The sequence below is a fragment of the Mus caroli genome, unplaced genomic scaffold (genome assembly GCF_978045245.1).
Source record: "Mus caroli unplaced genomic scaffold, Mus_caroli_1 scaffold_1, whole genome shotgun sequence".
Classification (NCBI taxonomy): Eukaryota; Metazoa; Chordata; class Mammalia; order Rodentia; family Muridae; genus Mus; species Mus caroli.
In genome coordinates, this window is record NW_028227256.1 from 107,281,733 (window position 1) to 107,309,593 (window position 27,861).

A 27,861-nucleotide genomic window follows, 5' to 3' on the forward strand; every position below is an offset into this window, starting at 1 on the left:
ATTGGAGACATCAGTGTCATGAGATGACCACCAAGACAGCAGCAGCAGTGGAGTCAAAGAGAGCTAAAGTACTACAGAGAACAGAGCTGGATAAATGGCCCAAGGGCTTTTAAAAGCAAAGATGATCAGGTAGGATCTTAATTTATGAGAACAAGAAACTTTAAAGTTGAAGTTGCCTTAGATATCCCAAGAAGTTAGCGATAGCAGAACTGTGTGATACTGAGAAAAGTTGTTAACAGGGAGTGGAATCAGCCCTAAGAAGAACCCTAACTCTGACCCTGACCCTAACCCTAAACTTAATCTAACCCTAACCTGACCCTGACCCTGATCTTAAATCCTAATCCTAACCCAATATAATTCTTCCAACAAGGCCACATCATTGAGTATTATAGGCTTCCATCCATAAGCTTGATCAAGCACATGATTCTATGGGGAACTTACCAGTCTATAGCATAATGCAAAATACATTTAGTCCAACTCAAAAGTCACCATAGGCCATCACAGTCTCAATATTTTAAAGTCCAAAATTCAAAGTCACTTCTGAGATTCATTTAGTTTCTTTATTGAAATCTCCTATAAAATCAAAATCAAAGAGCAGATCACAGCTGCTCCCCTGAAGATGTCACAGCCTGAAGGCCTCCCAGGAATTCCACTGTACACAGGAAAACTGGTAAGCACCCTCCTGAAGGCCCAAAGTCACCACTGGGAGCTGAGTGGACTCGGAACTAATCATCCCTCAATTTTACTCCCCTTTTGGCTGGAGCTGTCTCCCAAGGCAGACTGCCAACTAGTCAGCTACCCTGAAGACACAACAGCCTGAACGCATCCCATGAGTTCCACTGCACACAGGGTATCTGACCAACCATAAGTTTGCTTGCCTGAAGACACTACAGCCTGAAGGCATCTCAGGTGTTCAGTTGCATGCAGGACAACTGAGAAACTGGCACCACCTTCTGAAGAACTCCTGGGTACTGCTCAGCATGCAGGGCAACTGAAGGAACAGACTGAAAGCCTCACAGGAGTCCTACAGCGCACAGTGAAAACAGAAACTACAGTCCATAGGACTCCCTGGGGTGTTGCAGATAGCTCTGGGGTTATTTGTAATTTGATACTAATCCTGTTCTTCAGTGAGGGATTGTGAACAAGGAATTAGTCAGCTCTCAGGTAATTTCCTGTAAACCTTCTTCCCACCTTAATTTGTAAAATAAAGGCTAGAGCCAGTAATTGGGCGGAAAAAGGGAACATGGAGCTGAAAACAGGGAGAGAGAAGGAGGAGGAAGGGGGAGAGAGAGGGCTATGGAGGAAGAAGTGAAAGGAAAGTGGAACAGAAGCATGTAGCCTGGAGAAACTGCAAGTTCTAAGGGGTCTCATAGATGAAGAAGATGGTAGTGTAGTGGTAGATCTGCTCAATCTAGTTAAGCAGCTTGCATTCATAGTAATTGAGTTGTGTTTTCATTGCTGGGGCATATTTGGGTTGGAGATTTACTGCAATACTGGGGACAGCTACACACAGGGCAACAGCTTAATTGTTCTCAACAATCTTAAAGATGCTCAGGAGATCTGATGTATCCAAGGTTAGAAATTAGCAGCTTTTCTTCCCCTCTGAAGACTCCACAGTCCGAAATCCTGTCAGGAGGTCTGCCACAGCCAGGGCCAAAGGCCTACCAGGAGACCTGAAGAAATCCCGGGACAAAAGAGGAGGCAGGCTCCAGACAGTGACACCCAGTCCAGAAAACACCAGGGATAACCAGATGGCAAGAGGCAAGAATAAGAACATAAACAACAAAAGTCAATATACTCAGGCATAATCAGAACCCAGTTCTCCCACTATGGTAAGCCTTGAGTATACCAGTACACCTGAAAATCAAGATGCTGACCTAAAATCTTATCTCATGAAGATAATAGAGTCCTTTAAGGAGCATATAAATAACTTACTGAAAGAAATATAGAAAAACACAGGTAAACAGGTAGAAGCCAGTAAAGAAGAAACATACAGCCAGGTGTAGTGGCACACACTTTTAATCCCAGCACTTGGGAGGCAGAGGTAGGCAAATTTCTGAGTTCGAGGTCAGCCTGGCCTACAGAGTGAGTTCCAGGACAGCCAAAGCTATACAGAGAAACTCTGTCTCGAAAAACCAAAAAGAAGAAGAAGAAGGAAATATAAGTCCCTTAAATAAGTATAGGAAAACACAATCAAACAGGTGAAAGAATTGAATAAGACTGTCCAAGACCTAAAAGTAGAAGTAGAAATAACAAAGAAATAAAAAATGGAGGCAACTCTGGAAATGGAAAACCTAGGAAAGAGGTCAGGTATTACAGATGTAAGCATCACCAACAGAATACAAGAGATAGAAAAGAGAATCTCTGGTCGAAGATAACATAGAAAAGATTGACACAACAGTCTAAGAAAATTCAAAACAACAACAACAAACTCCTTACCCAAATCATTCAGGAAATCCAGGACACATTGAAATGACCAAACCTAAAAATAATAAGAATAGAAGAGAGAGATCAGCTCAAAGGGCCCTAAAACATCTTTAAGAAAATCATAGATGAAAACTTCCCCAACCTAGAGAAATAGGTGGCCATAAATATCCAGGAAGCCTATAGAACACCAAATAGATTGGACCACAAAAGAAAATCTTCTCTTCACATAATAATCAAAACAATGAATGCCCACAACAAAGAAAGAATATTAAAAGCTATAATGGAAAAGGGCCAAGTAACATATAAAGGCAGACCTATACAAATTATACCAGATTTCTCAACAGAGAACCTAAAAGCCAGAAGAGCCTGGACAGAGGTCATGAATACCCAAAGAGAACACAAATTCCAACCCAAGCTATAATATCCTGCAAAACTCTCAATCATCATAGGATGTCAAATGTGCTTGAATAATATATACATCATCAAAAGTAAGTCAGAACTTTAACAATAGTAAGGACTGGGGTGATTTCCTCTACTATGATTTTTTTTCAATTTTGGATTTTTAAAATTATTATATTCTGCATATTAGATATCTTCATGACTTCCACTATAGAGCATAATGTTAACTCACTATTAATGGAGGTATATAACAGACCAGAGAATTCAAAGGATTTTTTTTTAAGTTCAGAGACATAGGCAAGCTGAGGTTGCTTGTCACAATTTCATTTCACCTACTCAAAATTTCTGAGTTTGTGAAATTGAGAGAATTCTAAGATAAAATGGGATCCTTATAGCAAGATTTAATCTTCCAACAAGCGGCTAGTCCTGGGAAATACTGTAACAACAGCTGTTCTCATAGAATATTAGCATTTCTGCTTATGGCATCAGCTGCTTCTCAGAAGTGCAAAGAAATGCAAACACGAGAAATGATCATTTTTAACATCAACTTGAGTTTGAAAATCAGGGACATTCATCACTCTCTAAAGTACTGGATGAATATTTTTGATACATATTTTATTCCTAAAGCAATGTTTGATGCATTCATAGACTCAGAGAGCATACTCATTAGCTGTAGAAAGGTGAATCTCCATAATCTTTAACTATTCTTCATAGTATGAATATGGTCTTTGATGAGACGTGAGATAAAAATACAATACATTGCTCATCTCTAAGTCTTACCATAATTTATTTGTATACACTTGTACATAATTGATAATAAAATTTATGAAAGATAATATCTTTCATAATATTTAAGTGAATAATTTTTATTTCAAATACTAAGTATAAAGGACAATTTTGCCGTTGATCATTCTCAAAATAGGTAGATTTTTGTTTTAGACTCTACTTTTAGAATCATTCCTCTGAGTGTGTATTTTATACACATAGCCACAAATAACATTTTTAACACATCAAATATATATTAATAGAGAGAACCTTGGTGGTGTGTTCTAAGGGATGGGACCTAGAAGGGGTGGAAGGAAGGAACATAAAGGATTATGGTAAGTAATCGAATTCTATTAAGGCACCATGCTACTGCTCAGCTCCTGCCTGGAATGCCAAGGTCTGCCTGCAGCCATGGACTTGCTGGCTGGGGCAATGATGGTTGTTCTGGGAGTGCCAGCAGACAGGTGGTCTGGTTGCAGAGGTGAAAAACTGGCATTGCTGCTGCCTCTGTAGCACCTATTGGTGCTGGAGCCTAGTTCTGGTGTACATGCTGCCACCTCTGTGCTTGCTTCCCTGGCCCTGGCCTGCTGCTACCTGCAGTACCTTTCTGCTCTGAGTGGAGAGCCTGGAATTGCTGCTCAGCTGCTCAGTGTCCTGTTCTTTGTCATGGGCTTCATCATGGTCTCCTTCCTCTCTTGCTGGGGCTACATTGTAATTAATGTGGTAGCTGGATACCTGTACATCTTCATGCTAGGCATGGGGCTCATGGTGCTGGGCTTCCTCAATGGAAAATTCATCTCTCATATGGTCTACAAGTAGCTTCCAGGATCCAAAGCAGCTACAAAATGAGTGCTATCATTGACATCATAGAGGGAGGAAATGGTCTGAAAGTGGGGGCGCTGGCCCAGCTGATTCCTATGCTTTATGGGCTTCAGAATGAGTTGTTTTCTACTACTGATGTTCTTACCCAACTATCTGATGGCATCTTGACTTGGACTGCTTCTGACTCAGCTTCTGAATTCTTATTTTGGTAGTAACACACTACGGAAAACAGAGGATGTCATTGCAGAACAGTGTTAGTGGATATTCTGCCTTTTGTTTACAGATTGTTATAAGCATAGACCTCATGTTTTATGTAGTTCATCACACTCAAGTGGATAGCAGCACACATAGCTCCTATCATAGCTTGTGAGAAGGAACTGAAAAGCTCTGGTTAAAGGCAATCAACCAAATCTCAGTGGCTCTTCTATAACAAGATGACCCTCACATTTTCTAGAGGTGGAATCAATATTGTATGATTTACAAACTGTGGTTTTTGAGATCCTAGTTTGCTGGCCAGGCCTGGAGTCAATGTCCTAGAAGCAGAGACAAGTACTGTTGTATTATGGGACAAACAAAACTCACTAGTTTTTATATTGCACACTTTTCTAAAAGCAAGCGACATTTTCTGGGTCTGTAGTGGAAATGTAAATATAAATGTAAATGCAGCTTTGAATGTTCCTTGTTATACTTGAAATGATGTATAGGTGTGTACTTTAGTGGTTTTGAATTATTTTATTGCTGGGATTTATGAACAGAGAAGGAACCCACATGATCTTTTTCTGTTTAGTATCATTATTTATAAAGCCCATGAATAGCTGTGTGCATCGGTCTTAAAAGTTGAGTAAAAGCATGCAATTCTAAATGGATTATTGTTGGTTGTTCTTTGCTTAGGCAGTCTGTCCAGAAGGGATAAACCCTGTTGTTTTGTTTACTGTTTTTTTGTTTGTTTTAAGCAGAAAATTATCTTCATTTTTTTCCTGCTTGTAAAAAAATAGATATACTTTGGTTGAATGTATATTATCAAGCATTATGTAATTGTGAGCCATTTACAGCTTTCTTTAGAAGCTTAAATCCACCATTGTGGAACTGAAGTGCTCTTAAGATTTTTCTGTTTTCACTATGTAACATGCAAAGTGAAAGGGAAATTAGTTAGCAGGTGGCTCACAAGGAGAACCCACATTCTTTGATGATACTGGTTTCACCCTTTAGACCTCATCAAATTGCTATACAATAGCACATTTACCAAACCGTTTTCCTTTTTCATATTAATAATTAGTCTTTGAAATAAACATATTATACCTATAAGATGGTGGATTTACTATGTCTGACATTGTCATTCCGGTAGCCTTATTTAGTCAAAACACCTTGTTAAAAAGAAACATGCTTTAAAATCATGTTTATAGTTTTATTGAAGTACTTATGTATCTGTCCCCATAGTCATCTGCTTTAAAACAACAAAGATAATAAACTAAAAGCCTATTTTTGTGCTGTCTTCTGTATTATTGTTGTTTTGTTTAACTCTTTGTTATTCCTTTTCCCTGATGATACTCAGGAATTCTGAAAGGAGAAGTTATCTTAATTCTTTTTTCTTGAAACATATATGCTTACTAACAGCACTTAGACTAGGACTTAGCATAATCCAACATGATTAATATGGTGTACATGTATTTATTGAATTTATTTTTAAAATGATTGAATTGCAAATTTTATGATTAGTTGATTTTGTTTGTTACAAATAAGATTGTAGTGACATGGTAATATTTCCTGTTAAGTACTTCATTTTTCTATGACTGTTGCAACCTATCAGAACTCTCTGCTGCCTTTTCCTTGCAGTTGAGTTGACCCAGTTACTGCTGACACACAAAGTAATCATTTGCAAGTAGATTTCTCTAGTACTAGTCGGCCATCACTGGAAAAGAGAGGCCCATTGGACTTGCAAACTTTATATGCCCCAGTACAGGGGAAGGCCAAGGGCCAAAAAGTGGGAGTGGGTGGGTAGGGGGGTTTGGAGGAGGGTATGGGGGACTTTTGGGATAGCATTGGAAATGTAAATGAGGAAAATACCTAATTTAAAAAAAAGAATTGGGGTTCCATATTGCTTCACAAATGCCTCCCAATTCCAGTTTTCTCTCCACATACTCTCCCCTTCCACCCTTTACTTCTTCATTTGATCCTTTCTGTTTCCAACCTAACCTGTCCCCAATGCACATGTGCACATGCAACATCAATATCCCTTCCTAGGGAGATCAATGTGTCCTCCTAGTGCCCTCTTTATTACTTACTCTCACAGGGTCTGTAGATTCTGCAGTGATTATTCTTTTACAAGTGAGTACATGGTATGTTTGTGTTTCTGGGTGTGGGTTGCTTCACTGGGAAGATTTTTTTTTCTTTAGTTCCATCCATTTGCCTGCAAATTTTATGATGCCACTATTTTTTTAACAGCTGTGTAATACTCCATTGTGTAAATGTCCCATATTTTCATTAACCATTATTTGGTTGAGGAACCTCTAGGTTTGATTTCCAATATCTTTGTATTGTGAATAGACCTTCTATGAACATAGTTGAACAAGTATCCTTGTTGTATGGTGGAGTGCCTTTTGGGTAAATACCCAAGTGGTATAGCTGGATCTTGAGGTAAGTTGATTCCAAATTTTGTAAGGGACTTGTGTGGTGAGTGTGTTGGGGGCCAGCTGTGATTTTGTGTTCTCCTTTCCCTCCTTCAATTTGTTCATGTACTACTACATAACAGGCTGGAATGCTGAAGCAGTGTCCAAAATATGTGGTACCTTCAGGATCCCTGTCTGGCCAGAAGTTACTCAAGGAAACTTCACAAAGCCTAAGCGGTCTGAAATTACTATGAAATAACACATTTGTATCAGTTATTTTTATATAATTTACATGTAGCTAAATGGCACACATTACCATAAATTAAAAAAAAAGAGTAGGTAGAAGGAGAGAGAAAGAAATGGGAGGCAAAGAGCTGAGGAATGAATAAAAAAAGAAAAAAAAGGAATAAAGGAGAGATAGACAACATAGGTAATATCCATTTCAGGTTTAAGAGTATGAATATCCAGTATAAGTCTACAGGAGCCATAAGGTAGAGAGGTTGGTATTAGAAACTGACTTGAAATACTAGGCAAAATTTATTTGAATATTTATCCAGTGAGAAAAAAATCTTATCCAAAGATAAAACATAAGAAAATTCAGAAAAATAGATACAAAGAATTCAGTTTGGCTTGATAGTTAAATTGTAAAGGAAAGCAGTAAGATGTAATATAAAAATATTGTAATCCAGATGGTAGAAGGTCATGAACATCAGACTAAGGAGTTAATCCTTGATTCACATGGCACAGGGGAGCCATTACTGAGGCTTAAAGGGGAACCTCTAAATACAGTGGGAAAATCATTCCTGCAGGCACAAAATCATTTTAATTTTCTATACAGTGGTTAGAATAGGAAAGCCCTAGGGCTGAACCTGATGTAATTTTGCCAATAGTCTATTAAATATGAACCTATTGTTTATAAATATGATTTATTGTAAAGCAATAAATAATTAATGACAGTGGTCACAGGTGGTAGCTGCTTCAGTTAATTTACCTATGGGAAATTGGGAACTGCCTTAACCCTTATGCCTCATCTGCCTTTCTGTGCTTTCTCTGCCTGCTGACACATCTCCACTACATCACTCTGTTGATGCTCTTGCATAGAAAATGAAGTAAAAAATTAGAACATCATCTACAGTACAGGTGCATAAATTGGTAATCATGATGAACTACAGCAAGCTCTGAGTCCTCTGCAGTTTGCTCTAATTACTGTATTTATCCTTATTCTAAACCGAGAAAAGAACATTGCTTTCAAGGATTCAGGGATGTTACCACACAATATTTTACCACTGTAAAAAAAAATCTGTTTGCAGGATCTATTTAAACTGATAATTGACAAGTTTTGTTTTAATGAAAACTTATCACAGAACAAGAGATGATATTCTCCACCTGTTCCCATCCCCAGTCGGAAGCATATCTTAAATATTCAGACTTTTGTTTTATCAGTATCCACAAATGAATATAGTCAAATAATTTATCACTTGATTATTCCAACTCTTCTAATTCATAGTTTAATTCAGAGATTTATTTAGCACACACAAGAGAAATCATTTCCTCATTGGATTGGTTTTTGTCTCTTCTATCACAGAGAAAATCTCAGAAAAATGCAGATTAATTACCAGAGAGATATACTTTAAGTAGAGAACAAGATTTCATTACTAAGGGAAAGTAAATCAAGAGTGAAAGAAAACTTGATAGATGAATTTGAATGAGATAAGGTGTGTGTGTGTGTGTGTGTGTGTTGTTAAAGGTATATTTACATGTGTGCCAGGGGCACAAACTCATGTCTTCATTTGGAGGTTAGTGAAGGGCTAGTTGTGCCTTCCTCTAACACTTTCTACCTTACTATTTTGAGATATTTTGGTCTCACTAAACCAGAACCTCATGTATTAAGATAGACTGGCTTTTCAGCTATCTCTGGGAATCTACTTTCCTCTTTTATTCTTCACAAATGTTAGAGTACCAGACATGAAGAGACATGCCTTATTGGTTCTATACAAGCTTCTAGAGATTGGAATAGAGTGTCCATGCTTGCAGATGTGCACTGTTTCCCCATGAGCCATCTCCACACACAATAAATATCATTTATATGCAATCATATGGAAGGTTTAACTTTTGATAATTTTATGGTATAAATAATAAATCTATAATTTATTTTAAAACTTCTAAGTTTTTGTATATGCATGCATACTATGCATTTATATGTTAGTAGTTTTTTCTCTTTAGATCTGGTATATTGTATATATTCAATATGATATGGACTGTAAACATTTAGCCCATTTTCTTAGTTTAGATAAACAAAGTCTTTCTTATATACATATGGTATAATTGACAATAAATAAATTTTCAAACAATGTGGTCATTTCTTCAGTCAGCATTTGAGATACTAATTAAATAATTTAAACATTGTGGCTTTATGATTCACAAAAGTGAATTTTTTGTTGGTGTTGTTAATTTTAAAGCTTTCTGTCATTAAAGGAAGAAGAAAATATGGGCTTTTTTGCTTTGTGATATGTATTATAAGTCATAATGGAATGTAGTAAATAATATTTTATGTAGTTTCTTTGTTTCTAGATTCCTAATTAAATTATTTTAAGGTAATATATATATATATATATATATATATATATATATATATATATATATATGTATATGTTGTTTCTTTAATGTTCTAACTTAACACAGTATGTAGAAAAGTTACCTTAAAATTGTTCATGCACAAACACATACATTCTAAATGTATATAATATTTTCAAGGCAAAATGTATGTTTTTTGTGTCATAAGGTTAAGAACTTTATGGAAGGAAAATCCCATGACAACTAGAGTGTTATGTCAAGTTGATACAAGCTAGAGTCATTTGTGAAGAAAGAATCTCATTTTAGAAAATGACCCCATGACATTAGCCTGTGAACAAGCTTGCAGTGCATTTTGTAGATTAGTTATTGATTTGGAACGGTCCATCCCCTGATAATGTTGTCATCCTCAGCAGGTTTTCCTGGCAAAGGTAGGCTGAGCAAAGCAGTAAACAGCACTTACAGCCTAAGTGGCCTCTGCATAAGTTCCTGTCTCTAGGACTCTATCTTGTTTGAGTGAGTGCCCTGACTTGTTTGGAAGATGGACTACATGCTGTAAGGTGAAATAATAAAGCCTATCCTGCCCCATTTCCTATTGATTATGTCGTTTTACCAAAGCAATACAAACTGCAATTAAAACATTTAGCCACAGAGGATTCCAGTAACATTAAGGGTTCTTATAATGTGAAAAGAGTGGAAGAGAGTCAGAAAGACAGAGAAAAACATGCATATTTTTGCTGCCCCGTATAGTATGATAGTGGTTATTAATCAATATAATAGTCATGACTTTCACAGGAGTTTATGTCAGATATTCTACACATCAAATATTTACATTATTATTATTATCATAATAGTAGCAAATTCACAGCTACGAAGTGACAACAAAATAAATTTTATATCTGGGGTTCACCACAACATTAGGAAATATATTAATAGACTGAAACATTTGAAAATTTGAGAACCAAGGAAATAAGTAGATATAAACTTATCTATTAATCTGTTTATTTTTGCCTGCACTAATTCTCCAAAACTATAAGAAAGAAAAGCACGGTTTCAGTGTACCAGAATGACTACTTGACATTACCAAAATATATCAGGAATGACAGAATGGTATAGATATTTGCACAAAATGCAACTCATTAAAGTAAGCAAGTTTAATTTTTTTGTGAAAAATTTCATTTAATGAATCTTATATCACCATTTCAGGAAATGTATCTGTATCTTTTCCTTAAACATATCTTGTTTACACCTAACAGCAATTTCTGGCCCTGTAGGACCTGTTCCTCTACCTCTGGGCCATCTTACTTCAGGTAGGATATGTCCATCAAGGATGCTAGCCTCTGCTGTCAATTTCCTTGTAATCAAGAGTTCCCACTGAAATTTCCCTGCCATGGTTCATTATTTGCCCTTCAACAGGCCTGCTCATTTTAACTATGAAATTTTTTAGGTCTATCATGCAAGTAATATTCTTTTGTGAATTTTTCAATAGGAAATTAAAATTCATACAATTCAATTCTTTGTTTAATATTGCTCAACTTTTCTGTTGGCTTCTTTTTCTGAATTCATACAGATATTAAGAATTTGTCCTTCACCTTGGCAGTGATGGTACACACTGTTGATCTCAGGATTAGGCAGGCAGAGGTAAGCATATGCAGGCAGAAGCAGGCAGACCCCTGAGTTTAAGGCTAGTCTAGTCTACAGAGTGATTTCTAGGACAGCCAGGACTACATAGAGAACCCTTGTCTCAAAGCAAAGAAAGAAAGAAACAACAATACAGCAAAACAACAGCAACAACATCACCCAAAAAAAGAATGAAGAAAAGAAATTTGACCTACTTGGTTTTCTATGCTAGCAATGTAAACTATTGCACATATTCCTTTGAAGAAAGGCTCTGCCAATAGTTCTTTCATTGTGGTTGAACTATCAACAACCAAGTTTTCATTACAACTCTGACTCCTATCATGAAGTGAATTTAACTATTTTCACATTTCAATGTGCATAACATATCTCATTATCGAATATAAACACGGTATATGACATCTGGTCAAAAGCAATTCAAATGTACTCACTGTAGGGGATAGTAACGTGATAACAGTAGCTCATTCTTTTTTTTACATTGTCTTTATATGTCAAAATAGGAATATGAACAGATTCTATAATGAACAGATTGTGTTATAAAGAGTTAGGTTTGTTATAAGATGGCTAAAACACAGTGTAAATATCATTGCTTTGTGAAAAGGTACAGACTCTGACATCATATCTATACTCAATCATAACAGTGAGAGATATTGTTTAAAAAATTATCCAATCTAGCAAGACACTAGTTTCTGGATATTTAATTTATATAGCAAGGTGAAGGTTAAGAAGTTCAGACCCACATGGATGAATGAGGGATGGTTGCTTTTTTTTTCCTCCAAGAGGAAGAATCATAAGAATCATGTTACCAGATCTCTGAGAGGGCACATAATGCCAAAATACTTATGAGTCATAGAAATGCTTAGCAAAGAAGAATCTTAGTCATGGGTATTTTAATCAAGTGAGCAAGATGACTCATTCTCTCTCTGGCAGGCATTTCTCCCAGAAATCTGTGTTCTTGCTCAAAGTTTAAGTAAACAAAGTCCCAGTGGCAGAATAGATGTCACTCAGGCAACTTAGAATGGGTCCCACTACTGTTACCTCATCTTGCCCACAGTAGAGATCAGCACTAAGTCTCAAATGTTACTGATTCAATGGTAATGTGTTTGTTCCAGAAACCAGAGATTGTAAAGACTAAATTCTACTATAGAGAAGGCAGTATTCTTCCTGTCGTTAGCTTTTTCTAGGTGTAGCTTTGTCTATTTTGTCTATAATATTTATAACGAAACCTTCATTCATGAATCTAATAAACAGTTCTTTAAATAGAATACTCTTCAAATTAGGATTGACCAGGACAAAGAAATACTTTAACAATACATAAAATATAATGAGGTAATGATTTGATTCAGTATAAATTTACTTTTATTATTTTTACCCATAACTCTGGAGCAAGTAACCCAATCGTTCATATGAATAATAAAGTCAATTTTACTTCAAATACAAGTCAACTTCTTCACAGTTAATTGAAATATACTCCTAACTGTAGTTTAGTCACTTAGTCTCCAATTTGCTAATATTTCTTTCATAAGCAGTTTTCTAATATCCTTTGAATTAATGGAATGAAAATAAAAATGAACATACATTATTGTTATTAGGAATTCACTGTCCAACAGGAAAAGGTACATCCCAATTTCCATGAGTCCTATCTTTAATGATTTAGTTATCTTAATTCCCTAGAAGGGTGTTTCGGTTTAGAAACATGCTGCCACATGCACACTTTGGGATCATCTTAGAAAATAATCAAGTGGTGAAAAAAAGCTATCAAGATGACAGGAAGTCTGACCATTACATTGGAAGTGGAATGACTACCACTTACAGCCAGTAAGAAGAATACTTTGAATGCAGAAGGTAGGATAACAGAACTCTTTCTAATATTCTCTCTCTCTCTCTCTCTCTCTATATATATATATATATATATAATCATGACTGGGAAAAAAGAATGTTAATCTGTCAAACAGGGTGCAGAGGGTTTGCCTCTTTGAGGGAAGAATAGATTTTTGTTTCATCAAATGTGCCTTAGACAAACACATCCTATTAGGTTCAAGCATGCTTTTGTTATATTAAGATTCTAATCTGTTTCAGAGTTGAAATGTAAAAAAATGAAGTTGTCAAGAAGTTTTTGATATTGCCCCATGAGTGTATCCTCTGTGATTACAAGCTGGAACTCAAAAAAAAAAAAAAGCAAATGCAACTGATGTTTTGAGCAATGGGATAAAAGAAAGGGTGCTTCCTATACTTTAAATTTTGAACTAGTCACTTACAGGAATTTACTTGGTTCCTAGTTGGCTGTTTTATTACAGGCATGAAGTTTATGTAGGGTAGAATTCTTTGGACTGTTGTGAGTATTTCAGGTTAAAGGTACCTCTTTCCCTGTGTGTCAAATAAGATTATCAAAGACATTAATGACTTTCATTTATTTCTCAGGTGACTTCATTTGTATAAGAGAAATCAATTGCTACATATTCTCTTCCATCTGCATTAAGCTCTTCCTCACTGAATTTCAGCCTGACTCGATAGATGGGACAGACTCAGTTGAATATTACTTGATCTGACAATTCACTGAAGTCAAATTACTTTAAAAATTCCTAGTTTTAAGACTATCCAATAACACTTCACACATATAGACATATGCACACATAAACACACAGGAATATATATGTCCCCCCCACATATATACACATATACATATACACATACACATACACATACACATACACATACACATACACATACACATACACATACACATACACATACACATACACATACACATACACATACACATACACATATACATATACATATATATACACACACATATATATATTATTGACATATGATACATTGTATATGATATATGATATGCAATACACAATATGCTATATGATCTATATATTATATATATGCATGTGTGTATAGTGTGTACATGTATGTTTGTATGCATCAACTATTAGATATTATCTCTGAATTTATTCTCAAATAATATGATTGAAATGATCTAAGAACTTTGTAATGAGAGTGTGAAGTTATATGTACAGGTGATTGACAGAGTTCTAGTATACATAAAACAGCTAGTCACTCCAAAATGTCAATGTATGTATTCTATAAATGTTTTCCTGATTGTATAATTGAAATTATTGAACTACAATTGAAAGAAAAAACAATTATACACATTTATCACCTGTGAATTTAGAGCCACTGAGCTATGGAAATCCAAATAAAATATCTTAAAATTACCCTCCTTCTGCACTGGTTTCACAAAAGTCATTTCGGGATGATTGAAATGATTATTGCCATCATTAAAGGAATAGATGGTCTTGTTGTGGGTAGCCCTAAAATTTCACATTTCGTTTCAGTCTGGCCACTATAAAACTAATATATTGTCCAGATAACTATGGAGCAGCATAAACTGAAACAAATGTTATCTCAGTTACTGTTTGTATGTCACATACGGTACTGCTATGCAAACAATTTAATGGATCGCCCAGTATTAGGTATATGGCTATTGATCAAAGTTAAGATATGTTTTAAGAATGTATCAGTGGTGTATTTTAAAAATAGTTTTATTCAAATATTTGTTATGGCAAATAAATGATAATCAAATGGAATGTATTCATAAAATGCATCCATAAAATCTCAGGCACATTGTTTGGAAGAAAAAGGAAAGTCTATTTGATTAAGTTCTTGAGGAAATAAGATATCTAAAATCCAGTAACGTGAGCTTAAGTTTATTGTTTATTTTAGTAAGTACAAATTAAAATGTTAATATGAAATCTGTGTCCTTTACTAATATTGCTAAAGTGAAAAAGAAAATGCAGAAGTTTTAGAAGGTATGTAGCAAAGGTAGTTCTCATTCATATTGATGACAAATAAATGAATCAAACAATAATTGAAACAACTTGGTTGTATACAGCAAGCCTTCTCACCTAATAATTTCCAGGTAAATATTGAATAAAAGTTATATGAATATTTAATTATAAATAGTCTTTACATAAGTACATTTTAATGTAATCTTATAATTAACATACACATTCAAATAAACCATAGGCTCAGTGGTCTGAAATACCATCATACACAGAATACTAAAGCAGTGATATTGAATGATTTACTATGATTTTAAATAAGATACCTGGTTTGCTGAAAATAATATTGAATGACAGAAGACATAAAGTGATGAAAAAAAAAAACTCTCTACAGTTATAGGTGTCAGGACAGTGATCCCTTCAGTCATGTGAGTGAGTAATAAAGGGCTGATCTTAATTGAAGAACTACAGCCTGGAATCTTCACAATGATGTTTAGAAGATTGATATATACGAGGATTTTCTACTTTGAAAGCTTTCCAGTCTGAAATCTTCTGACAAACTCATTTATGTTCATTATTTTATAATTTAACAAACATTAGTTTGTGGAAAAGACAAAAGTATATATTGTTTGTCCTACCTCGGAAGATATTCATGTTTTTCTTCTTGTCTACAATATAGCCTGCTGGATTTATCTACATGGTTGTCTTCAGAATATGAACATGTTATACTGTATTGATGCAATCATACCCATTCCAATAACAGTAGCTAATATGTAGTAATCTGAGTATTCCAGAAATACAAATGTACACTATACACTGGGAAGTAGATTCCACAATGTTTAAGGGAACTGCCATTCATAAACTTTAGCATGATTTCTGCTTTCACATCTTTTCTACAGCAAAGGAATCTGTCTTTTACTTTCTATGTCATCTTATTTGAATTTGTGAGAATTTTCAATCACAGAGGTGTGTATTAGCATACATACCATCTGGCATTCATTACAAGGAATTGGTCAGGAGCCTCAATAGTCTATGTACAAAAAATGTGCGATATATATATATAAAACCTGCTACCTTTCTACCAATACCAGATAGCTCCACAGATAAGAACATTTGTATGAGAACATATAAAGCACAGAGTGAAAACTTTAATAAATCCCAAACAGAATTGGAGATCACTTCTAACATACTATCTAGGCCATACCTTTTCTGAGAGAAGACTACACATTAGTTCAAAAATTGTGATTGATATTGTATTAACTTCTCCCTGTAATCTTGTTCATGGTTGTTGCTCAAAGTTGACTGAAACCAGAACAATATATACTGCTAGATTCTTTGAATACCCAGGAAGAAGACTGAGACATTTTTCTATAAAAGTCCACTTATATAAAAAATAATACATTGTGTATCTCTCCTAAGAATGTACAGAAGTCAAAATATGTTGGCTAAGTAATTGTCTTAATATACATTTTCCTTATTAATTTTAAATCAATGCTTCTTACTTAGTTTGTACCTGTACATTTGAAGGACCCTTCATAAGACATCAAAAAGGAGAACAGCCTTGTTCTTTTTTAAAATTTTTTTATTAGATATTTTCTTCATTTACAATTCAAATACTATCCCAAAAGTCCCTTATACTCTCCCCCGACCCTGCTCTCCAACTCACCCACTCCTGCTTCCTGGCCCTGGTATAACCCTGTATTGGGGCATATAATCTTTGCAAGACCAAGGGCCTCTCCTCCCAATGATGACCGACTAGGCCATCCTCTGCTACATATGCAGCTAGAAACACGAGCTCTGGGGGTACTGGTTAGTTCATATTGTGAACAGCCTTGTTCTTAAATTTACTAGATTGTCATGCCATAGTACAGTAATAGTTTACTTGATGTTTTCTGTTACATTACAGAACTTTTGGCAACACCTATGAAAGCAACAACCAGAGGAAATCTCTTCACCTAGCAGAATGACACGTAGTCAACTTCAACATTATAAACAGATGTGTGTGGTTAACAAGTACATGGATTCCTGGACAAGTAGCTGAGATGTTTTTCATGAAGGACATGGAAAAATTCAGCCTTGAAGCTTTTAGCCAAATTTTTTGGAAAACATGGTTACATGGATACACATGAGTACAGAATAAGAAAAAAACATATTTGTGTCATATTTCTACATTGAGTAAACAAAATGAACCACTATGGGGTAACTGAAAAAAGATGGATAAAAAAATTACAATTCTATGACTGAGTATTCACAGTATCATAAAAAGCTCATGAAGTTTCAACCATAGTCAGAAAACAACAAAGAATTAGGAAAGGCTGAGAGCAGGAGAAATAGTCTTCACTAGTTTATCCAATACCAAGTAGTGAAGCTGCGAAATATAAACATACAACCAACATTATATGGTCTGAATAAGTTATATCTGTAAATCTGTGAACCTACAAATAAAAATCAAAAACATCAGGCTATGAATTTTAAGGATATCAGTAAGATGAAGATTATAGTAAGGTTTGGAGAATACAGAGGATAGTGGGAATTGATATAATTATATTATCTTCAAAAATATTTAAAACTATTTTGTATTAATCTCAAAATATTAATAAAATTATTTAAGAAATAAAATTTAACTTATACATATGTGTATACATCCCCCACCCTTCCACAGCCCCACCCCCCTTAACACACACACAAACTACATGTAGTCCATGCTCATTTCTACATTGAAATCTCAAGGCAATCCTTCTTCTTTGGTATGCCAGTCATAGAACATATCACATAAACTTAAATAAAACTGTAGTTTTGTAATATGATTATCTCAATTCAAGATTTTAGAACTATAGGATATTAGTATGGGGAAAGTTTACTTAGTAGAAATAGATTTTCATCACTATTAAAGCTGGTTTATTGCAATTGTACTCATTTTTATTGCTAGAACCTAGTTTTTGTCTGTCAATATATCATTGACTACAGACATACCTAATGCATGATTGCAGAGAAATTTTTATAAACTCCTAAGTTTCATTTTTTTTCCCTGATGCTATGTTTTACACTGAAACACATTTAGGATCTTGTGTACATTCTGATTCCTACTACAGTGCACAAAGTTTGGCCAAGAGCACTAGCTCCACCATGAGGAGGCAGATATGTAAAATATTGTGCTTCAATTCAGAGCCAGAGATAACTACTAGAATCAGGTAGGCAGGGAATAATTTCTTTTAATTACTGAGCCCTCTTCTGAATTATGGGTTGCCTTTCTTATGTGCCTCATGACATGACAAACTGTTAGAGTTACAGTTGACAGATTGTACAAGGAAAAGAACAGTAGAGAGATTTCAGGGAATGTTTTCAGATGACAGTAGGCATATGCACAGAGTGTGGCAAGAATATAGAAATATTTTCTAATTTGATGTGCATCTTTTATGAATGTAATAAGAACAGTTTTCTATAGATACGTTAACTTAAATATATTTATCTTATCTGTTGATGTAATTATTGGCTTATAGTTTAAAAGGAAAATATTTTTTCATAAAGTTGTCACTCTTTTTGATATAATTAATTAAATTTTATTCAGTAGTATCCATATATGTTATTAAGAGAGAAAGAAAAAAATCACCCTGTATATTGCTTGTATTCTGTTTAATTCATTTTATCAACATTTTACAATAATTTAAAATTAAACATATTGATAATATTTTCAGTAATAGTAAGAAGGCATAACATGAATCAAAAACACATTAAAAGTAAGAGAAAAAAAGAATTAAAGATGGGAGGAATGGAGGAAAAGAAAAAATGGATTAAAAAAGAAGTCAAGAAGGGGGAGAGATGATAGTAATTCATAATGCCCCTTGATCACTTCTTTGTGCCTGATTAATTCCCAAAAATGAAAGAATGATCTGATGGTGAGAGTTTTATTTTGTTATTGTGGCATACAACTGTAATTTAACACTTGGGAGGGAGATATAGGAAGACTGAGGCTTCAAGATCAGCATGGGTTATATTGGGAAAAACTTTTTTTATTAGACATTTTCTTTTTTTTTTTCTTTTTTAAAAATTTAATTGTTTTTGTCTGAATTTCACACCATGCTCCTAAAACTCAACCATCTATCCTTCCTCCATTTATACCGTTTTAGACATTTTCTTTATTTACATTTCAAATGTTATCCCCTTTTCTAGTTTCTCCTCCAAAAGCCACTTATCCCCTCCCTTCTCCCCCTGCTTAACAACCCACCCAGTCCTGCTTCCTGGCCCTGGCATTCCTCTATACTAGGGCATGTAACCTTCACAAGACCAAGTGCCTCTTCTCCCAGTGATGACCAACTAAGCCATCTTCTGTTAGATATGCAGCTAGAGCCATGAGTCCCACTGTGTGTACTCTTTGGTTGGTGGTTTAGTCCCTGGGAGCTCTGGGAGTACTGGTTAGTTCATATTGTTGTTCCTCCTATGGGGCTGCAAACCCCTTCTGCTCCTTAGGTCCTTCTCTAGCTCCTTCACTGGGGACACTGTGGTCAGTCCATTGGATGACTGTGAGCATCCACTTTTGTATTTCTCAGGCACTGGCAGAGCCTCTCAGGAGACAGCTACATCAGGTTCCTGTCACCAAGCTCTTGTTGGCATCTGCAATAGTGTCTGGGTTTGGTGGTTGTTTATTGGATGGATTGCCACATGGGGCAGTTTCTGGATGGTCATTCCTTGAGTCTCTGCTTCACACTTTGTCTCTGTAACTCCTTCCATTGGTATTTTGTTCCCCCTTCTGAGAAGAGTTGAAGTATCCATATTTTGGTGTTCCTTCTTTTTGAGTTTCATGTGTTTTGTGAATTGCATCTCAGGTATTCCAAGCTTCAGGGCTTATATCCACTTATCATTGAGTGCATATCATGTGTGTTCTTCTGTGATTGGGTTATCTCACTCAGGATGATATCCTCCAGATCCATCCATTTGCCTAAGAATTTCATAAGTTCATTGTTTTTAATAGCTGTGTAGAACTCCAGTGTGTAAATGTACCAAAAACTTTTTAAATAACAAACAAAATGGTTAAATTGAACCTCTGTTCTGAAATGTGTTCTTGTTTGTTATGGGGCAGAGCTGCCCTATGTAATTCTCCCCTAAATTTGCAGGGAAATGTCTTATCTTGGCTTCTCAGGTTTACAGGGTGATGCTTGTGAGCCACCATGCCCAGATGAAAGTGAATCTTGTTTTTTGTTTTTTTGTTTTTTTCCCTATTTTAGTTTTTGTATTTGCTTCCTTGCTTTTTTTCTCCAACTGCCTTATAGTACTCTATTGTACTAAAAGAAATATTGTTCCTTGTTTTAACTGCTTTATGATGAAACTTAAAACTACTGATTATGTGTCTGAAGTCTTGTAAAGTCTATGAAGAGATAAATTGTAATGTTAATTTGATTCACTTTGATTCATAAATTTTAATTTAGTGGATATTCTCAGGTAATAAAGTTTTAGATGGACTACTAATAAAATACTAGTATTACAAGGTTGGTACCAGTTTGTGGAGAAAAAAAATGTAATAACCTCATAAGAGACTGAAGCACATTTATAATCCTAACCCTTTGTAGGCGTAGGCAGGAGAGTAGTGAACTAGAACCCAATTTGGGCTAGAATGTAGCATACGAAATATGGGCTACATAAGAAGACATTGTGTATAAAACAAAGTAATATAGTACACAGCAAGATAAGGTATATGCATATTTATCTAATTGAAAACATTACTTTTAGAAACTGCTCAAGAAGCCTTAAGGCTTCAAACAGTTCTAAGAAGACTTTTCTTTTGATGAGAATTGATGAGTTAGTTATTAACAAGAGTCAGTGTTTTCCTAGGTTAAAAACAGTTACAAAATATATTTTCTGTATGAAATAAAACCATTAAATTGGTGCATTTTCATAATTAAGATTTTATCGCAAGCTAATGGGGTAAGTTTTCTTACAATTTGGTATGTGGAATTTTCACTATTTTTGTCAGATTTAATTTATTTTTAGATAAATGTTTTAAAGATTTCTAAACTTTCCTAGTTTAAGGGAGAAAAGCAAAATTCTTTCATTTTGATGGCATCGTCAATAAAAACTGCAACTGTATTTTAAAAAAGAAAATTCTTTCAATAATTTTTTTAACAGAAAAACATCTGAGTTGATATATGACCTTCTCCCTGTTATTATAGTTTTTAGCATTTTATATGTGATGGATTACCTATTTCATGGATGAAGATTTTGAGGTAAATTTCTGTTTGCCTGTGACCGTTAAGCAAAACAAAAGTAGCTCATTGTGTTACCATGGTAACCAGATGCCTTTCCAAAGAAAGTTTTACACTCTAGTGTGTACAATAGACACCAATGACACCAAGATGCTATGGGAGAGTGAAATAACAGAACTAATTGCCACGAACTGTCAGATATTTTTAAAATGTAAAACAATACAGTGTCTTCTGTAAGGTAGAAATAGACTGTTCCCTATGCCTACAACGTGCAGCATAAATTTCTTGCATTTTCAATAGTATATATAGATTCTTAAAAATGAAATTTGATTTCCACTTATACAATAGGATTATCAATTCACTTTTACAATTATTCCCTGAAAGAAATTTTGATTTTAGTAAGAAATATTTTGAGAATTATTGTAAACAAGAAAACATACAGTTGCCTTTTATGAAAACTAATTTCAGTCACACAGTACATAATTTATCAATATATGAAAAATGATTTTAAAACAAATCTTTGGTATGCTCTTATAAGACATAGCCATCTGCATACTTTCTTGATTTTATATAATATTTTATATTAAAATCAAATTGCTAATTTAATTCCAAGTTTTTATAGAGTTTGAGAGATGTTATCATTCTTTTTTTTTTGTTTTAATTTTTATTAGGTGTTTTCCTCATTTGTAGTTCCAATGCTATCCCAAAAAGTCCCCCATACCCTCCCCCCCCCCACTCCCCTACCCACCCACTCCCACTTTTTGGCCCTGTACTGGGGTTCCCCTGTACTGGGGCATATAAAGTTTGCATTCTAATGGGCCTCTCTTTCCAGTGATGGCCAACTAGGCCATCTTTAGATACATATGCAGCTAGAGTCAAGAGCTCTGGGGTACTGGTTAGTTCATAATGTTGTTGCAACTACAGGGTTGCAGATCTCTTTAGCTCCTTGGACACTTTCTCTAGCTCCTCCAATTGGGGCCCTGTGATCCATCCAATAGCTGACTGTGAGCATCCACTTACGTGTTTGCTAGGCCTCGGCCTACTCTCACAAGTGACAGCTATATCAGGGTCCTTTCAGCCAACGCTTGCTAGTGTATGCAATGGTGTCATCGTTTGGAGGCTAATTATGGGATGGATCCCTGGATATGGCAGTCTCTAAATGGTCCATCCTTTTGTCTCAGCTCCAAACTTTGTCTCTTTAACTCCTTCCATGGGTGTTTTGTTCCCAATTCTAAGAAGGGTCAAAGGGTCCACACTTTGGTCTTCGTTCTTCAGTTTCATGTGTTTTGCAAATTGTATCTTATATCATGCTATACTACGTTTCTGGGCTAATATCCACTTATCAGTAAGTACATATCATTTGATTTCTTTTGTGATTGTGTTACCTCCCTCAGGATGATGCCCTCCAGGTCCAACCATTTGCCTAGGAATTTCATAAATTCATTCTTTTTAATAGCTGAGTAGTACTCCATTGTGTAAATATACCACATTTTTTTGTATCCATTCCTCTGTTGAGGGGCATCTGGGTTCTTTTCAGCTTCTGCCTATTATAAATAAGGCTGCTATGAACATAGTGGAGCATGTGTCCTTCTTACCAGTTGGGACATCTTCTGGATATATGCCCAGAAGAGGTATTGCTGGATCCTCTGGTAGTACTATGTCCAATTTTCTGAGGAACCGCCAGACTGATTTCCAGAGTGGTTGTACAAGCATGCAATCCCACCAACAATGGAAGAGTGTTCCACTTTCTCCACATCCTCCCCAGCATCTGCTATCACCTGAATTTTTGATCTTAGCCATTCTGACTGGTGTGAAATGAAATCTCAGGGTTGTTTTGATTTGCATTTCTCTGATGATTAAGGATGTTGAACATTTTTAAGGTGCTTCTCAGCCATTCGGTATTCCTCGGGTGAGAATTCTTTGTTTAGCTCTGAGCCCCATTTTTTAATGGGGTTATTTGATTTTCTGGAGTCCACCCTCTTGAGTTCTTTATATATATTGGATATTAGTCCCCTATCTGATTTAAGATAGGTAAAGATCCTTTCCCAATCTGTTGGTGGCCTTTTTGTCTTATTGACGGTGTCTTTTGCCTTGCAGAAACTTTGAAGTTTCATGAGGTCCCATTTGTCAATCCTCGATCTTACAGCACAAGCCATTGCTGTTCTATTCAGGAATTTTTCCCCTGTACCCATATCTTCGAGGCTCTTCCCCACTTTCTCCTCTATAAGTTTCAGTGTCTCTGGTTTTATGTGAAATTCCTTGATTCACTTAGGTTTGACCTTAGTACAAGGAGATAGGAATGGACCAATTTGCATTCTTCTACATGATAACAACCAGTTGTGCCAGCACCATTTGTTGAAAATGTTGTCTTTCTTCCACTGGATGGTTTTAGCTTCCTTGTCAAAGATCAAGTGACCATAGGTGTATGGGTTCATTTCTGGGTCTTCAATTCTATTCCATTGGTCTACTTGTCTGTCGCTATACCAGTACCATGCAGTTTTTAATCACAATTGCTGTGTAGTACAGCTTTAGGTCAGGTATGGTGATTCCATCAGAGGTTCTTTTATCCTTAAAAAGAGTTTTTGCTATCCTAGGTTTTTTGTTATTCCAGATGAATTTGCAGATTGCTCTTTCTAATTCGTTGAAGAATTGAGTTGGAATTTTGATGGGGATTGCATTGAATCTGTAGATTGCTTTTGGCAAGATAGCCATTTTTACAATGTTGATCCTGCCACTCCATGAGCATGGGAGATCTTTCCATCTTCTGAGATCTTTAATTTCTTTCTTTAGAGATTTGAAGTTTTTATCATACAGATCTTTCACTTCCTTAGTTAGAGTCACACCAAGATATTTTATATTATTTCTGACTATTGAGAAGGGTGTTGTTTCCCTAGTTTCTTTCTCAGCCTGTTTATTCTTTGTGTAGAGAAAGGCCAATGACTTCTTTGAGTTAATTTTATATCCCGCTACTTCACCGAAGCTGTTTATCAGATTTAGGAGTTCTCTGGTGGATTATAAAGTGATTCAAAAGTAAGAGAACTGTGGGAGAAATGATCCAACTTAGAGTAACATTTTTAATAAGTCACGTAATCATTTGTTTTTAGGAAAGATATCTTTACATGTGTAATTTATATACAAGTAGGCATAAAATCAGATCATCTATATTGATTTAAAATTTTCCATTATGTTTCTTAGTTGCATTTTAATATAACATTTGATTTTACAACCTGTGACTTTCATAACACTGAGGTTATTTTTATTAGATTAATTAGGGATTAAACATACTGTGAAACTCTTTTTGGTCTACTTAGTAATTTGGTTTCTGTTATACACTACAGAAGAGACAGATCATACTAGAAAAAAACGTTGAAACTTTTCACTATATTGGGAAAACACTAAATCTTTAAATAGAGTCCAGTATTTGAATACAGAATTACCACTTAAACTGGTAGTTATGACATACAGAAAACTAAGCAATTAAGACTTTTTATTATTCTTTCCTTATATACTTATTTAAAAGTCAACTTTCTTAGGTAAATTGATTCTTTCTTTTCTTTTTTTTATTATTACATAAGTATTTTATTTTTTATTAGATATTTTCTTCATTTACATTTCAAGTACAATCCCGAAAGTCCCCTAAACCAAATTTTGTCTTGGATGTTCCACGTTTCTGGGCTACTATCTTCTTATCAGTGAGTGCATATCATGTGTAATCTTTTGTGACTGGATTACCTCACTCAGGATGATATCCTCCAGATCCACCCATTTGCCTAAGAATTTCATGAATCCATTGTTTTAATTGCTGATTAGTACTCCATTGTGTAAATGTAACACATTTTCTATATCCATTCTTCTGTTGAGGGACATCTGGGTCCTTTCCAGCTTCTGGCTATTATAAATAAGTCTGCTATGAGCATAGTGGAGCATGTGTCCTTATTACAATTTGGACTATCTTCTGGGTATATGCCCATGAGAGGTATTGCTGGACATTCCAGTAATACTATTTCCAATTTCCTGAGGAACCACCAGACTGATTTCCAGAGTGGTTGTACAAGCTTATAATCCCATCAAAAAGGGAGGAGTGTCCCTCCTTCTCCACATCCTCACCAGCTTATGCTATTACCTGAATTTTTGATATTAGCCATTCTGAATGGTGTGAGGTGATATCTCAGGGTTGTTTACATTTGCCTTTCCCTGATGATTAACTATGTTAAACATTTTTTCAGATGCTTCTCAGGCATTCAGTATTCCCCAACTGAGAATTCTTTGTTTAGCTCTGTAGCCCATTTTTTAATAGGGCTATTTGAATTTCTGGAGTCCATTTTCTTGGGTTCTTGATATATATTAGCTATTAGTACCCAATCTGATTTAGGATTGGTAAAGATCCTTTCCCAATCTCTTGGTGGTCTTTTTGTCTTAATTGACAGTGTCTTGAGCCTTACAGAAGCTTTGCAATTTTATGAGGTCTCATTTGGCGATTCATGATCTTACAGCACAAGCCATTGCTGTTCTGTTCAGGAATTTCCCCCCTGTGCCCATATCTTAGAGGCTTTTCCCTACTTTATCCTTTGTAAGTTTCTGTGTCTCTGGTTTTTTGTGGAGTTCCCTGATGGACTTGGACTTGAGCTATGTACACATAGATAAGAATGGATCAATTCGCATTCTTCTAACTGCCAGTTGTGCCAGCACTATTTGTTGAAAATGCTGTATTTTACTACTGGATGATTTTAGCTCCCTTGTAAAAGATCAAGTGAACATAGGTGTGTGGGTTCATTTCTGAGTCTTCAATTCTATTCCATTGGTCTAGCTGTCTGTTGCTGTACCAGTACCATGCAGTTTTTTTGTTGTTGTTTGTTTTTTTTGTTTTGTTTTGTTTTTTTTTATCACAATTGCTCTGAAATACAGCTTTAAGTCTGGCATGGTGACTCCACTAGAAATTCTTTTATTGTTGAGAATAGTTTTTGCTATCCTAGGTTTTTTGTTATTCCAGATGAATTTAAAAATTGTCCTTTCTAACTCTATGAAGAATTGAGTTGGAATTTTGATGGGGGTTACATTAAATCTGTAGATTGCTTTTGGAAAGATAGCCATTTTTACCATAATTATCCTGCCAACCCATGAGCTTGGGAGATATTTCCATCTTCTGAGATCTCTGATTTTTTTCTTCAGAGACTTGAAGTTCTTATCATCACATATTTCACTTCCCTAGTTAGAGTCACAGCAATGTATCTTATATTATTTTTGACTATTGTGAAGGTGTTGTTTCCCTAAGTTCTTTCTCAACCTGTTTATCCTTTGTGTAGAGAAAGGTCATTGATTTGTTTGAGTTAACTTTATATCCAGCTACTGCACTGAAGCTTTTTATCAGGTTTAGGAGTTTTCTGGTGGAATTTTTGGGATCACTTATATATACTATAATATCATCTACAAATAGTGATACTTTAACTTCTTCCTTTACCATTTGTATTGCCTTGATCTCCTTTTGTTGTCTAATTGCTCTGGATAGGACATCGAGTATCATATTGAATAGATAGGGTAAAAGTGGGCAGCTTGTCTAAGTCTCTGATTTCAGTGGGATTGCTTCAAGTTTCTCTCCATTTAGTTTGATGTTGGCTACTGGTTTGCTTTGTATTGCTTTTATTATGTTTAGGTATGTGCCTTGAATTCCTGATCTTTTCAAGACTTTTATCATGAAGGGGTGTTGGATTCTGTCAAATGCTTTCTCAACATCTAACGAGATGATAATGTGTTTTTTGTGTTTGAGTTTGTTTATATAGTGGACTACTTTGATGGATTTCCATCAAATTAGTCATCAAATGGTATATTAAACCATCCCTGCATTCCTGGAATGAAGCCTACTTGATCATGATGGATGATCGTTTTGATATGTTCTTAGATTTGGTTTGCGAGAATTTTATTTTTTGCATTGATATTCATAAGGGAAATTGGTCTGAAGTTCTCTTTCTTTGTTGGGTCTTTATGTGGTTTAGGTATCAGAGTAATTGTGGCTTCACAGAATGAATTGGGTAGAGTACCTTCTGTTCCTATGTTGTGGAATAGTTTGAGGAGAATAGGAGTTTGGTCTTCTTTGAAGGTTTGATAGAACTCTGTAGTAAACCCATCTGGTCATGGACTTTTTTTTTTTTGAGACTGTTAATGGCTACTTCTATTTCTTTAGGGGATATGGGACAGTTGAGATCATTAATCTGATCCTGATTTAATTTTTGTACATGGTATCTGAATAGAAAGTTGTCCATTTCATCCAGGTTTTCCAGTTTTGTTGAGCATATCCTTTTGTAGTAGGATCTGATGATGTTTTGTATTTCCTCATGTTCTGTCATTATGTCTCCCTTTTCCTTTCTGATTTTGTTAATTAGGATACTGTCCCTGTGCCCTCTAGTTAGTCTGGCTAAGTGTTTATCTATCTTGTTGATTTTCTCAAAGAACCATCTTCTGATTTAGTTAATTCTTTGAATAGTTCTTTTTGTTTCTACTTGGTTGATTTTCACCCTAAGTTTGATTATTTCTTGCTGTCTACTCCTCTTGGGTGAATTTGCTTCCTTATGTTCTAGAGCTTTTATATGTGCTGTCAAGCTGCTAGTGTATGTTGTCTTTGGAGAGGCTCCACCCAACACC

The 27,861-nt window shown here is 35.2% G+C and overlaps 1 pseudogene; it reads left to right on the plus strand.

The window, feature by feature from the left end:
- The first annotated feature begins 619 nt into the window (after positions 1 to 619).
- On the plus strand, positions 620 to 4,889 carry LOC110295878 (transmembrane protein 64-like; annotated as a pseudogene).
- The last annotated feature ends 22,972 nt before the right edge of the window (positions 4,890 to 27,861 follow it).